Here is an 11745-nt window from a genome sequence, read left to right on the forward strand (position 1 = left end):
CAGACTGTAAACAGGGATCCTTTTTGTGCCTTTCTTGGTGATTTTGCTGTTTAAAATGGTTCCAAATGGTGCCGTAGTGCTGTCCAGTGTTTCTAGGGGCGAGAAGGCTGTGATGAGCCTTGTGTAGGAAACCTGTGTTAGATCAGCTTTGTTCAGGCCTGAGTTACAGGGCTGTTGACCACGACTTCAATGTTATTATTATTAAATCAACAGTATCTATTAAATAAGGTGTCTTTAAACGAAACATACATAAAACAAAGGTATGAATTGATTGGTTGGCGAGAATGTCATAAGCAGAAGCCTGCAGGAACGTAACCCTATATTTCCTATAGGAGCAATGGCCCAGTATTCACTAATTTTGTGTTCACAGTGACTACAGAGCTTAACCACCATGAATAACAAGAATCAACAGTACTATGAAAAGTTTTCAGCAAAAGATACTACGTTAACTCTCTTTGTCCAAAATACAACTACAAGTAGCCTTTCAGTAAAGATAATATTATCTGACATATCATTACTCCATTTTATTCTTGTTGTGCCATTGATTTTAGGTACAGCAAAGGGTGAGAATAATTTTTCCCATTTTGCTTAATCTCCAGTTCACACTGGTGAGGTCCTTGGGATTGATAATAAATTAATGCATATATGCAGACACACATAAATAATGCTATACTCTTTTATTTTAAGCACAAGGAAAAGTAGGTTAAAAGTCAAGTCATATGTTCATTTATTCCAATTAAGGGGGCTGGAAAAACAACACAGGAATGAAAAAGAGTTGATCAATCGGTAGCTTATGGAGGTTATTCCCTAAGAAAGTAAACTGGTTAACGGAGACAGAGAAATTCAGAAAGAAGGTATTGCAGGAAGTCAAGGGCAGGGAAAGGATTATGAACATTTAAGACCAAGGCTGTGTTTAACGACAGATTTCAAATCTCTTAGATATTTACCTTGAAGTCCCAATTTCCCTCAAGGCAAAGTACTTGTGTTTATGTTTCCTAATTGCTGGTTTTAGCAGTTCTTCAGGGGATGAAGGGAAACCTGTAAGCATCCAGCCAGGTGGAGGTTCACGTCTGTCCCGTAATCCTGGGTGTTCACCCAACATCGACCCCCAGCTGCATGCTTTTTAAACTTCAGCTGGTTGGAGACATTCAGAGCAGGGACTTTCTCCATTATGTCGGCACCCCGATTTGAGAAAGACAGAGCATTATTGTGTCAGTGAGTTTTCTTATTGACTTACCAAGGAGAATGTTCGTATTGCTTTGGAAGGTGTCAAAATGAAGAAGAATCTTGAGATCTTTGAGATTCAGACTGTGCCAGCCGGTTGTGTTTTTGTTCTTGTTGTTGTTATTATTTCTAAAATATTCACCAAAACTTCCTCTTCAGAAGTCTCTGCACGTTTGTGCGGGACCCCAGATTGCTTGGGTGGATGTGATAAGAAATACATGTGGGTTCTGAAGAATGTGGTCTTGGTTAAATGTTTCCCTCTGTAAACTGAAACCTATCCCTTGCCCCGTGGAAGGGAGCTGGGACCAGCTACAGGATATCCCCTCTTCTTTCCCAAATGCTTATGATACCCGACTCTTCTCCTCCCTCTGGCAGGCTTCCCCCCACTCCATCTGAGTCAAAGTAACCCCAACCCACATTTCTATTTTTCAGGGACAAGACAATGCAGAGGCAAAGGGCCTGCATGTGTGTTGAATGAGGTTGGAATGCTGCTAAATGTTCTAGGTCATCGCCATGGACTGCAGGGTAGAGTTGTGAAGAGTGGAAATCTTTTAGTGTTTCTGTGAGAAAAGGAAAAAAAAAACAGTTAAGTGGAAGCTACCGAGAGTGGAGAGCTGGTTAAGGGGCCCATTCGAGAGGAGAAGATACAGGAAAAGGATAACAAGACAGAGAAGAGCTGGAAGAGATTTAAAGTATGTGTTTGAGAGTCTGGAAAGCCAGACCCACACTCTCTGTGCCTCAGAGTGACCACTGGTAAATAAGAGAAAAACAGGCCCTGCCTCACAGGCCAGTGTGAGGACTTAATGAGATTGTGCTCTAAAGTGTTCAACATGGCACCCCTTCCCCCTCCCTCCCTCCCTCCTTTCTTTCCTCCCTCCCTTCCTCCTTCCCTCCCTTCCTTCCTCCCTTTCTTCCTTCCCCTCCTTCCCTCCCTCCTTCCTTTTTTCCTTTTTTTCTTTCCTTCTTTCTTTCTTTCTGGCTCCCTCATTTTTTTTTTTTTTATCCTGAGGATAATCTTGGAAACGATGATGTGCTGACACAAACGGGAGGCCAGCAGCTCAGGGCAGCATCAGAAGACTAGAAACCCAATGTAGGTAAAGCAGGTAGACAGCCTGTGAGCTCCCTAAATGAAACTCAGGGGCCAGAGAACTTTTGTAAATGTGATCACTGAGACATCTGAGGGATCTTTGAAAAACAGAGAGCAGAAGGAAAGATTGCCAAAAACAAAAGTGAATAAATGGCATTTCAAAACCCCAATGGAAAAGAAGATCCACTTAAGGCACACTACAGGTTAGTGAATTTAAAGTACATCCCTAGAAAGAATCTAGAAGCTTATTATAATAATGGTCTGAGAACAGCTAAAGAGAAAACAATGGTAACTAAGATCCAGTAAGAGTCAAGAAGAATAAGTCATGACTCTTTTCTTGACAGGATTACTAAACTCAGATTTCACAGAAATGTTTTAAGAAGCAATTAAGTGGATTTCAATCAACTATAACATGGTATTTTGTAATATCCTTACAGATTAGATGAAATTTAAAAATAAAACGTTTTGGCGAGCATCTTATCCAATCCACATCTATTTGTAAGATGCCTGTAGGTACTCGGCCCTCTGCTTAGTACTAGGGGTACAAAAATGGGAAATGCAGCTCCCACCCCATGGCGCTGGAGCTTTGGCTAAGAGAGGAGAACCAGTATCAAGTTCAATGACCATTAGTGTTGGTCTTGTGCAGGGTCTTGGGCAGGCTTCAGCTTGTGCTCTCTTTGGTGCTTTTATCAGTGACTTGGTACAAAGATGGAAGACATGTCATCAAATCTGCAAGTCCCAACAGCATGAGGGTTGGCAAATACAATGAATTTCAGGGTCTGAATCCAAAAACGCCCCAAGTGCACTGCAGCAGGGGGTCCTATGCCACAAGCTGGACAAGCCACAGTTTGACGTGAATGAGTGTGAAGTCCAAGTCCAGAATAGGAAGGCCTGGGAGCCAGGTTGGGCACCTATCAGATAGGGGGTGAGGCTTGGCAATGAGAGGCCGTCTAGGCTAACGGCACCACACTGCAGGCTCTGAGCTGCTCATGCCTCCAACTGAACAATGACTGAGAGTGAGGGGGACCACCTGAGCTGCTCAGACCGTGCTGGGGGCGGGGGCGGGAGGGGGGCGTGTGTAGGGGAACATCACAATCTGAAGAGTGCCTTGGAAACTGGAGGAGATAGAGGGGAAATGATGTGTACAGGGAAGGGAAACCAATCCGTGTCAAGTGAGAAGTGAGACAGAATGGTTAGCTTAACCATCAGATAGGACGCTAGTAGAAAACGGAAGATGGACGGAAACTCCAGGCAGAGAGATGCCAGCTGGAGAGAAAACAAAAACAAACAAGCACGGCTACAACCAGAACCTCAGGGCATGCCCACGTCTCTACACATGAAAATGTCTGTTCTCAGAATTGGTGAATTAATGATACAGGAGTTAAGATAAACAGCCTGAATCCTTAGCAGGAGAAGGTAGAGGGAATCTAGGCACTGGGTGTGGCTTAGAATACTGCTTCCTTGGAGCAGATACTGGCCTAGAGGAGACCTGAGAGGTTCTGCTTGGCTTCTTAGCAAGATCGATGCCTGACCTGGGGCTGGTGGACACGTGCTTACTGGTCTGTTTTCCCCATCCACCTTCTTCAGTGAGGCCCTGGGGTTATATATCTGTGACACCTCTGGGCACCAGCACCACACACATTCTCCAAGGAAGAATGAAAGGGAACTCTTGTCCCTCTCCTCACAAAATAAACTTCTCAGACAATTCTTTTGTGGGCTTACAGGAAGTCTTAAACCTTCCACTTGGAGCAGATCATTCAAATTCAAAGTGTTTCAGCTCCTGGAGATAGTTGATGACGTAATATAGGAGGATTGGATTATCTTACTGATGCAGGCTACCAGCCACAGACCCCAAATCTAGCCTCGTCTACTCAGAACCCCGGATATATCCTTCACAACCCTTTTTCAGGGTGAGTGGTTTACAGCTTCACTGCCGCAAGCTGGTGGAGTTCCCGTGGTTCCAGGGAACCACACAGGCTAATAAGGTGGCCCACCGTTCCTGTCCTCTCTCTGGACCCAACAGATGTGTTAAATATGCAGTTTAGCACACAGCCCACTGGTCCAGGCCCAGAGAGGTCTGCCCCTACACTCTTCTGTATATTCTGATTTCTTTCTCCTGCCTCGTAACAGATTCCTTCTTGCCCTTCATCTGAGCTATCGCCTGCATTCTGATCTTACTTATGTGGCCCGTTCTCTTCTCCTCAAATCATACTCTCTGGGACAAATTTCCCCCCCAAATTGTTTCTTTGTTTTTACCTTAACTGAAGCCACAGGTGTGTTACAGGGGATTTTATACAAATGAAAATTTTATCAATTTTTTTTCCTAGCTGTAAGTATTGTCTTTATATGATATGATATAAAGTTATGATATGATATGATATAAAGTTATGATATAGTTTCTTAGATGCTTATTGAGTTAGTGAATAACACTGAAAATGCATACAGAATAATATTAAAGGAAAGAACCATGATGTGAAAATGAAAATTGTATATAGAATTTGGGGGGAAATCAAGTGAAAAAAATAAGCTATTGCACATCAAATATATAGCATAGTAGCAGATACATAGTATTTAATAAATGCCGAGTCTTAGTCTAGCTGTAAACATTGTTTCATTTATTAAGCTGCTGTTGCAGCTGACATCATTTACTTTGGCCAGTGGAATTTGTACCTGCATTGCCTGCTGGTGTGATCATGGGTGAACATCTCATTTGCACTGTTACACACATTTCTCTCTGGTCCAGCAAGATAGACTGTAGGAAAGGGTAGGAGATGGAAAATGTGTAATTCACATAACTATGAGCTTTTCCCCCTCACAACCAAGATTTTCTATAACACCACTGTTCCTTATTGTTTAAAGACATTGTTTATGGCATTGTTTACTCTTAAAGCAGAGGATGAGTGGGTACATTTGGTCCTTTCTATAACATTCCAGCAATCTAATCAACACTGACAGAAACTTGAACCTCCCACCTGGGGAGGAGGCGGGGCGGGGGGCAGGGTGTGGGAGGGAGAGAATGACAAACGATCATGAGGAAACTTTGGCGATGATGGATGCATGCATCACCTTAACTGTGGTGGCAGTTATGGATGTGCACACAGGCGAAATCTTAGCAAGTTGTACACTTTAAATATGTGCATTTTATGATTGTTAATCATACTTCAATAAAGCTGTTAAAATTACATCTGTATTTTTCTTCTCACAGTATGAGTTGGGTTTTGATATGTAACAACTGTTTGGATATATCACCAAATATGCAAACTAGTTTACCAAATCCAAAATCTTGCCAACATTTCTCCTATCACTTAATTATCAGATCAGAGTAAAATTTCCAGTGCTTATCCTGACACCCCGTCATGCTTTGTAAATCACATAACCATTTTCTTCTTCATTATCATTACAGATGCTTGATTCATGTTTCAGTGATGTATTCTCAATTTTACTCTGCTATCTTATGAGCTTTTCATACGTGTGAAGTGGGATAAAATGAACAAAATGGTTTTTCCTTGCAAAGATCTCTCTCATTTCCTGTGTTTTGGTTTCCCAAATGGAGCCTTATTTGGTTTTACTGCATCTATACTAAGTTTACTCATTTCTGTTTGAAGCACCACAGTCCTTACTTTCAAGGAAGAGCAGCAGAGAAGGAAGATGACGTCAGCAATCTAGTAAAACAGAGGCTTTCCACGTGGACCCCAAATCCGCTCTCTCTATGCGGAAGGCACTAATGAGATTTCAAAGGCACCGATGACTCAGATGCTCTCTGGGTCCTGACCAAAGCTGCTGGCTTAGTTTGCTCTGAGGGGAAATGGAGCTGGAAATGTCCTCTTGAATAGGGGGTGAAGGAAGGGCCTCACTGGGCACCAGGCACCCCAGCCTTGGCTCCCAGATGTCCTGTCCAGGCTCACACAAGGCTCCTGCTCAGTAGGGATATCCTTCTGACAAACCTGCCGCCCTTGGCAGCATCCAGATGCTTACAAAGGGAGGCTGGTTCCTCATCAACAATAATCACAACAGTGAACACGGTGTGTGATCTTTCCCACTTCCATAGGGAATTGGAATAAAACTAGAATAGGATTAGAAGCACATATCCAATTGACTAGGGGCTCAGTTCCCCTGTTTGGGGAGAAATCTGAATATTTAACTCATTTTTTGGTCCTTGCATTTTAACAAGCAAATCTGGTCAGACTAAAATTCTTTTTACTATAAAAATTCCCCTTTAAAAATACTGTGTATAGAAAATATTCCAAGTCTTTGAGTCAGCATTTTGTTTCTGGGAATCTGTCTTAATTTCACAATCAGAAACACACTTGAGGATTTATGAAAAATAACTGCTATAATATTTCATCAGAATAATATTTGTAATACAATTATAGTAAGTGACAGTATTTACATTAATGAAAAATTGGAAACATTAATTGTTTGAGTGACATAAACCTGCTCTGGTATATATCTATCCCATAAAAGGCACAGGCATTAAAAATCATGTTTACTAAGAAATTTTAATGATAGAGAAAAGAATATACAGAAGAATGTTACAAAGTCATAATAAAAAATGCAAAGTCATGCAGAATTGGAGGAATAAATTAGTTGATGCTGGTAGAGGATATACAACTATGCCTGACACGTGTGCAATCAAAGTTCACTGTTATCTCAACCAATCTATTGAATACATTTGCACATTTAAGAAAATCCAGAATGTGGAACAAAGTCTTCAAAATAGGATTTCAAGTAATTTTATTTTTATGTGTTGTCTAAATTTTCTGCAGTGAGTTTATAAGGCATTCATCATTAAAATAAAATCTGTGACAAAGAGGAGGGAAATTGCATCTGCACAGTCACACATTGTTTTTAAATGACAAAGAGTTAATTCTGACATTCACAAGATGAGATGGGCAACGAAAGCAATCATGCAGTGAAAAAACCCATAATATAGCCTCCAAATTGACAAATTTTCTTTCAGAAGTAGTTATTAGTTTTATTGGATGACTTCGTTATTCTTAGTTATTTAAATTGGCTGATTAATAACTGGGAGCATAATGGTTAAGAGAGTTGTGACTTTCCAAAATTTATGGATTGGGAATAAGTGTGTGTGTGTGTGTGTGTGTGTGTGTGTGTGAGAGAGAGAGAAAGAGGGAGAGCGAGATGGAGAACATACCTACATTCATGCATTTTCTTTTCAACTCGTGTATTTTACCTTGTTCCAGGAAGTATTTAAGTCAGATCGATTCGTTGTGAGCTGTCAACAATTATATGTAAGTAGTAAACAAAGTGACCTGCCGGGAAAGAACACCTTCCCTCCACACCTCTCAGGAGGCCGTCTGATGTATCTTTACACTTGGCCTGATCCTTAACTCTTGAAGTTCTGCAACGTCTGCCTCTTTCGGGGTCACTGTGAACCTTTAGTGGCTTCACTGACTCTTCTCTTTCACAAATGCGGTGATGGGAACACCACCATTCAAAATGCTGAATGAGCCTCTAAAAGTAGGAACAAATTATGAGTTCTTGTAAAGACTGTTGTCTGCAGCATCCCTGTGCAGTGGTCTGCAGGCACCCTTGTTTCCCTGTGTCGAGTGAGTCTCGCTGACATCGGCGGTGTGTGCGCTTCTGAAAGTGGCATTGTCTTCTCCTGAGCGTCTGTCCATGAACTGTTTCACCCTAAATGAGAGCACTGCTTAGGAATGACATTGCTAAACAGGGAACATTTGATTCTTCCAGTCGCTAGCAATTCTTGGAATATGGCAGGGAGTTTTCTGTTCCTATTTTCATTTCCTGATACTTGTAAAGAGCTCTCAATCAATGGATAAACCACCCGTAATAATTAGCCAGACAGAGTGAAATCATTTGTTACTCAACCTATTACCAAGGGGGAAAAGCCACTGGCCTCCTACAGATATTGCTACATGATTGCAAAAGAGCAAGTGGGTTAAAGTTGTATTTTTTTCCTTCAGAAACTCTATTTGCCAAAACCCACAGATTGCGTTGCACCATTCTCGCTGCTCGTGCTGATAATGCTGCAATACGGGCTGTTTTCATAGGCAAATGAATTTGCAAAATCAGACCTACTCTTCCAGATTATGCTGCCATAGCTACAAACAAAAACAAAGAGTCAGCAAAGAAACAAGTCTCAGAGGAGCTTTCCAGCATGTTCTGCAAGCATCCTTGGGTTCCTTTGGTAAAAATTATACAACCGTTGTTTCTTCACCCGTCCCTTAATAAATCAATAAATATGTATTGAGAACCTACTGTGAGCAAGGCATTCTGCTGGGTGGGAGAGAAAATGCAAAGATGGGTAAAATATAGCCTGTGATGTAGAAGAGGACATATATATGGAGATGTCTAAGGAACAGAGAAGATAATTCCCATCTAAGGGAAATCCCAGTGAAGCCAGACCCCCCACCCTCTCCCTGACCCTCTGACACTACATCCTGGCACCTCTTCCCCCTCCTCTGTGGACCAAATAGCACCATACCAACCTCCCAGGTGGTCTTCCTGTATCCACCCTTGTTCAATTCCAGTAAGTTTTCCCTACAGAGGGAAGTGTCATGTTATAAAAGCCCAAATCTGATCATTGAAATATCTGCATAAAACTCTTAAATAGCTTCCCATTTCATTTTAGAATAAAGAACAACATTTCCACCATGACCTCCAAGGTCATGGGTAATCTGGCCCTGCCTGCTTCTGCCGCTCCCGCTGACCATCGGTTTCCTCTGCTCAAGCCAGTCTTTGGCTCTTTGAATGTGTGCCTCCTCTCCTGTCTAGTGTCTTCATAGTACTGTCCCCCCCACCCTACCTCACCAGGAATCCTCTCCTTCCACGGCTGTAGTAAACTCCAAATCCTCCTTCTGAGCTCAGCTACAAGTCTACAGCCCCGGAAAAGCTCCTCTGAGTTGCTAGACCGCATGACATGAAACGTTCTGACAGCATCCTGCATTTTGGGTTATTAGCCCTTATTTTATTAAGATACAACTGTGTATGACAGAAAACTTGAAATACCAGTGGCTTAATAGATCAATTTCTTATTTAAAGCATGCAGAGCTGAATAGAGCCAAAGAGAGCTCTGTAAGGACCAGGGACCCAGGGTCCTTCTAGGATCTTCTTCGGATCAGATTCAGCATTTGGCTCCACCGTGTTGTCCATGGTGGCTGATCGAAATCTGGAGGTCAAAACTACATTCCGAGCAACAGAATAAGGAAACAGAAAAGAAAAAAAAAAGAAGTATGCCCTCTTACTCGAAGACTACATTCCATAAACTATACACAATGCTTCAATGTACAAGCCATTGGCTAGAACGTATTCACATGCCGCAACTAGCTGCAGGGAAGTCTGAAAAATGCAGTGGATGATGAGTGATCCCTGCCCAGCTAAAAATAAAGGGATGAAGGGTATAAAGTTACTGATGGCATCTGCTCTGTCATGGTCTTTTCTAGATTGTAAGCATGAAGACAAGGACCTGGTCAATTTGCGCACACCCCCCCCCATATTCTTGGGGCCTGCCTGGCATGCTTCCAGCACACTGCTGATGATCCTGAAATATTATTGAATGAGTGAACGGATGGATGAATGAATGGGTGGATATGAATGAATGAGTGAAAGTTCTATGGGGTCCAGAGACAGAACTCATTCATTTCAGATTGGAGGGGGAGATGGTGGTGATCAGGAAGGCGTCATTTTGAAGGTGTGATCTCAACTGGGATGAAAAGAATTAACCCACTTCCCTTGGAGGAGTAGGCTATGAATAGTCCAGCCAGGAAAATGATGGGAACAAGGGCCCAGAAAGGGTAAGGCTCAAGAGAGGAACAGAAGACAGAAAGACATGGTGACATGAAGAAATGTGAGAAAATACTGGAAATGTAGACCGGGCCAAGACTGCATGCGAACATCTGGGCAAATCACCTCTCAGCTCAGTAACCACTGGGGACATTGATGGTGTAGTCACAGCACACAGGGCATCTTTTCCGGTCGGTCCAGGACCACAGGCATGAAGTCACCTTAGGATGTATGAGTCACGGTCAGATCAAAATGGTCCCCATTGAACCTCTGCCATACAACATCCTCCTAAAGCTTGTATCTGTTGATCTCACCTGATCCTTCATTAAGAAAATAGAAGGAAGTGGAGAGGAATCCCTCATCTTACTGCCACCAACCCTACCAGCCTAGCAAGCACAGTGTCCTCCCATCTCTGTGCTTTCTCTCGGGTTTCAAAGGATGAAGTGTTTTCTTTTTTTTTTTTTTTTCCTTTCAAAGGTCAACCACTCATTTCCACCCTACACCATCACCTCTCCTTCTCCATCATTGCTTTCTCTCTACTGGACCATTTCTATCTGCAAACAAATGGGTTCTGGCTTCATTTTTTTTTTTTTTTTTTTTTTTTTTAAGACGACAGCACCCGGTATTCCCAGGCGGTCTCCCATCCAAGTACTAACCAGGCCCGACCCTGCTTAGTTTCTGAGATCAGACGAGATCGGGCGCGTTCGGGGTGGTATGGCCGTAGCTGGCTTCTTCTAAAAACGAAACAAAACACCCTTTTTAATTTCCTACTTCCGTCTAGTAAAAGCCCCATTTCTTTGCTCCTGTAGGACATCAGTTTCCTGAAAGAATCTGCAGCCACTTCCTTGCCTCTCATTCTGCCCCAAACTCTCCCATCAGGGCTTCTGGCCTCTTCCCAGGAGCTATCCTTTCCCACGTAGCTGCTGGTGATGGAGATGCGGAGGTCTCCCTCGTCTCCCAGCCTGTCGGCAGCATTCAGCTCCTGTGAACACATTTTACCTCTTGAAACACCTCTTCTCTCAGTTTCCATGACGCCCACTCTCTTGTTTTTCCTACATCACATTCTCCCTTGTTGAGCCTGGATGGGTTTTTCTTTTGCTATGCTTTCCTTCTAGATTATCCAGTTCTGCCCAATGACTTTAAATACAGACTATATACCAGTATCTCTGGCTTTGACTTCTGCCCTGAACTCCAGGCTTGTGGATCCAACAGCCAGCTTTCCATTTGACATCTCCACTTGGAAATCTAATGGGATTCATGATTTGTTAACGTGACAACACAAAACTCTCAGTTTTCTACCTGCCCCCAGCCCACCATCTGCCCTGCTAGATGCCTACTGTCAGTCCAGTTCCTCTGGCCAGTTCTTAGGATGCATACTTGATCCATCGTTTTCCTCTCCTTCTTCATCCAGCTCTTCAGCAGGTCATGGTGGGACCTCTAACTGGCCTCTCTACTTCTCCCATCGCCTCTGTCACTCTGTTCTGCACGAAACAGCTAGAATATTAGTTCATGCACATTGTGACATGTCAATATCACAAGAAACATACTCGTCTGGAGGCTGGTCTGAGCTCGTTGCCATGCCCCCTCCCTACTGCCTCCTCACCCCCAACCTGACCTGTCTCTCTCTGGCCTCACCCCTTGCATGCTTCCACTTGCCCACGAAGTCC

At 42.9% G+C, this 11745-nt stretch overlaps 1 pseudogene; it reads right to left on the reverse strand.

Annotated features, from left to right (window-relative positions):
* Positions 1-10685: 10685 nt before the first annotated feature.
* Positions 10686-10804, reverse strand: LOC118884453 (annotated as a pseudogene).
* Between the last annotated feature and the right edge of the window lie 941 nt (positions 10805-11745).

The sequence above is a fragment of the Balaenoptera musculus genome, chromosome 18 (genome assembly GCF_009873245.2).
Source record: "Balaenoptera musculus isolate JJ_BM4_2016_0621 chromosome 18, mBalMus1.pri.v3, whole genome shotgun sequence".
Lineage (NCBI taxonomy): Eukaryota > Metazoa > Chordata > Mammalia > Artiodactyla > Balaenopteridae > Balaenoptera > Balaenoptera musculus.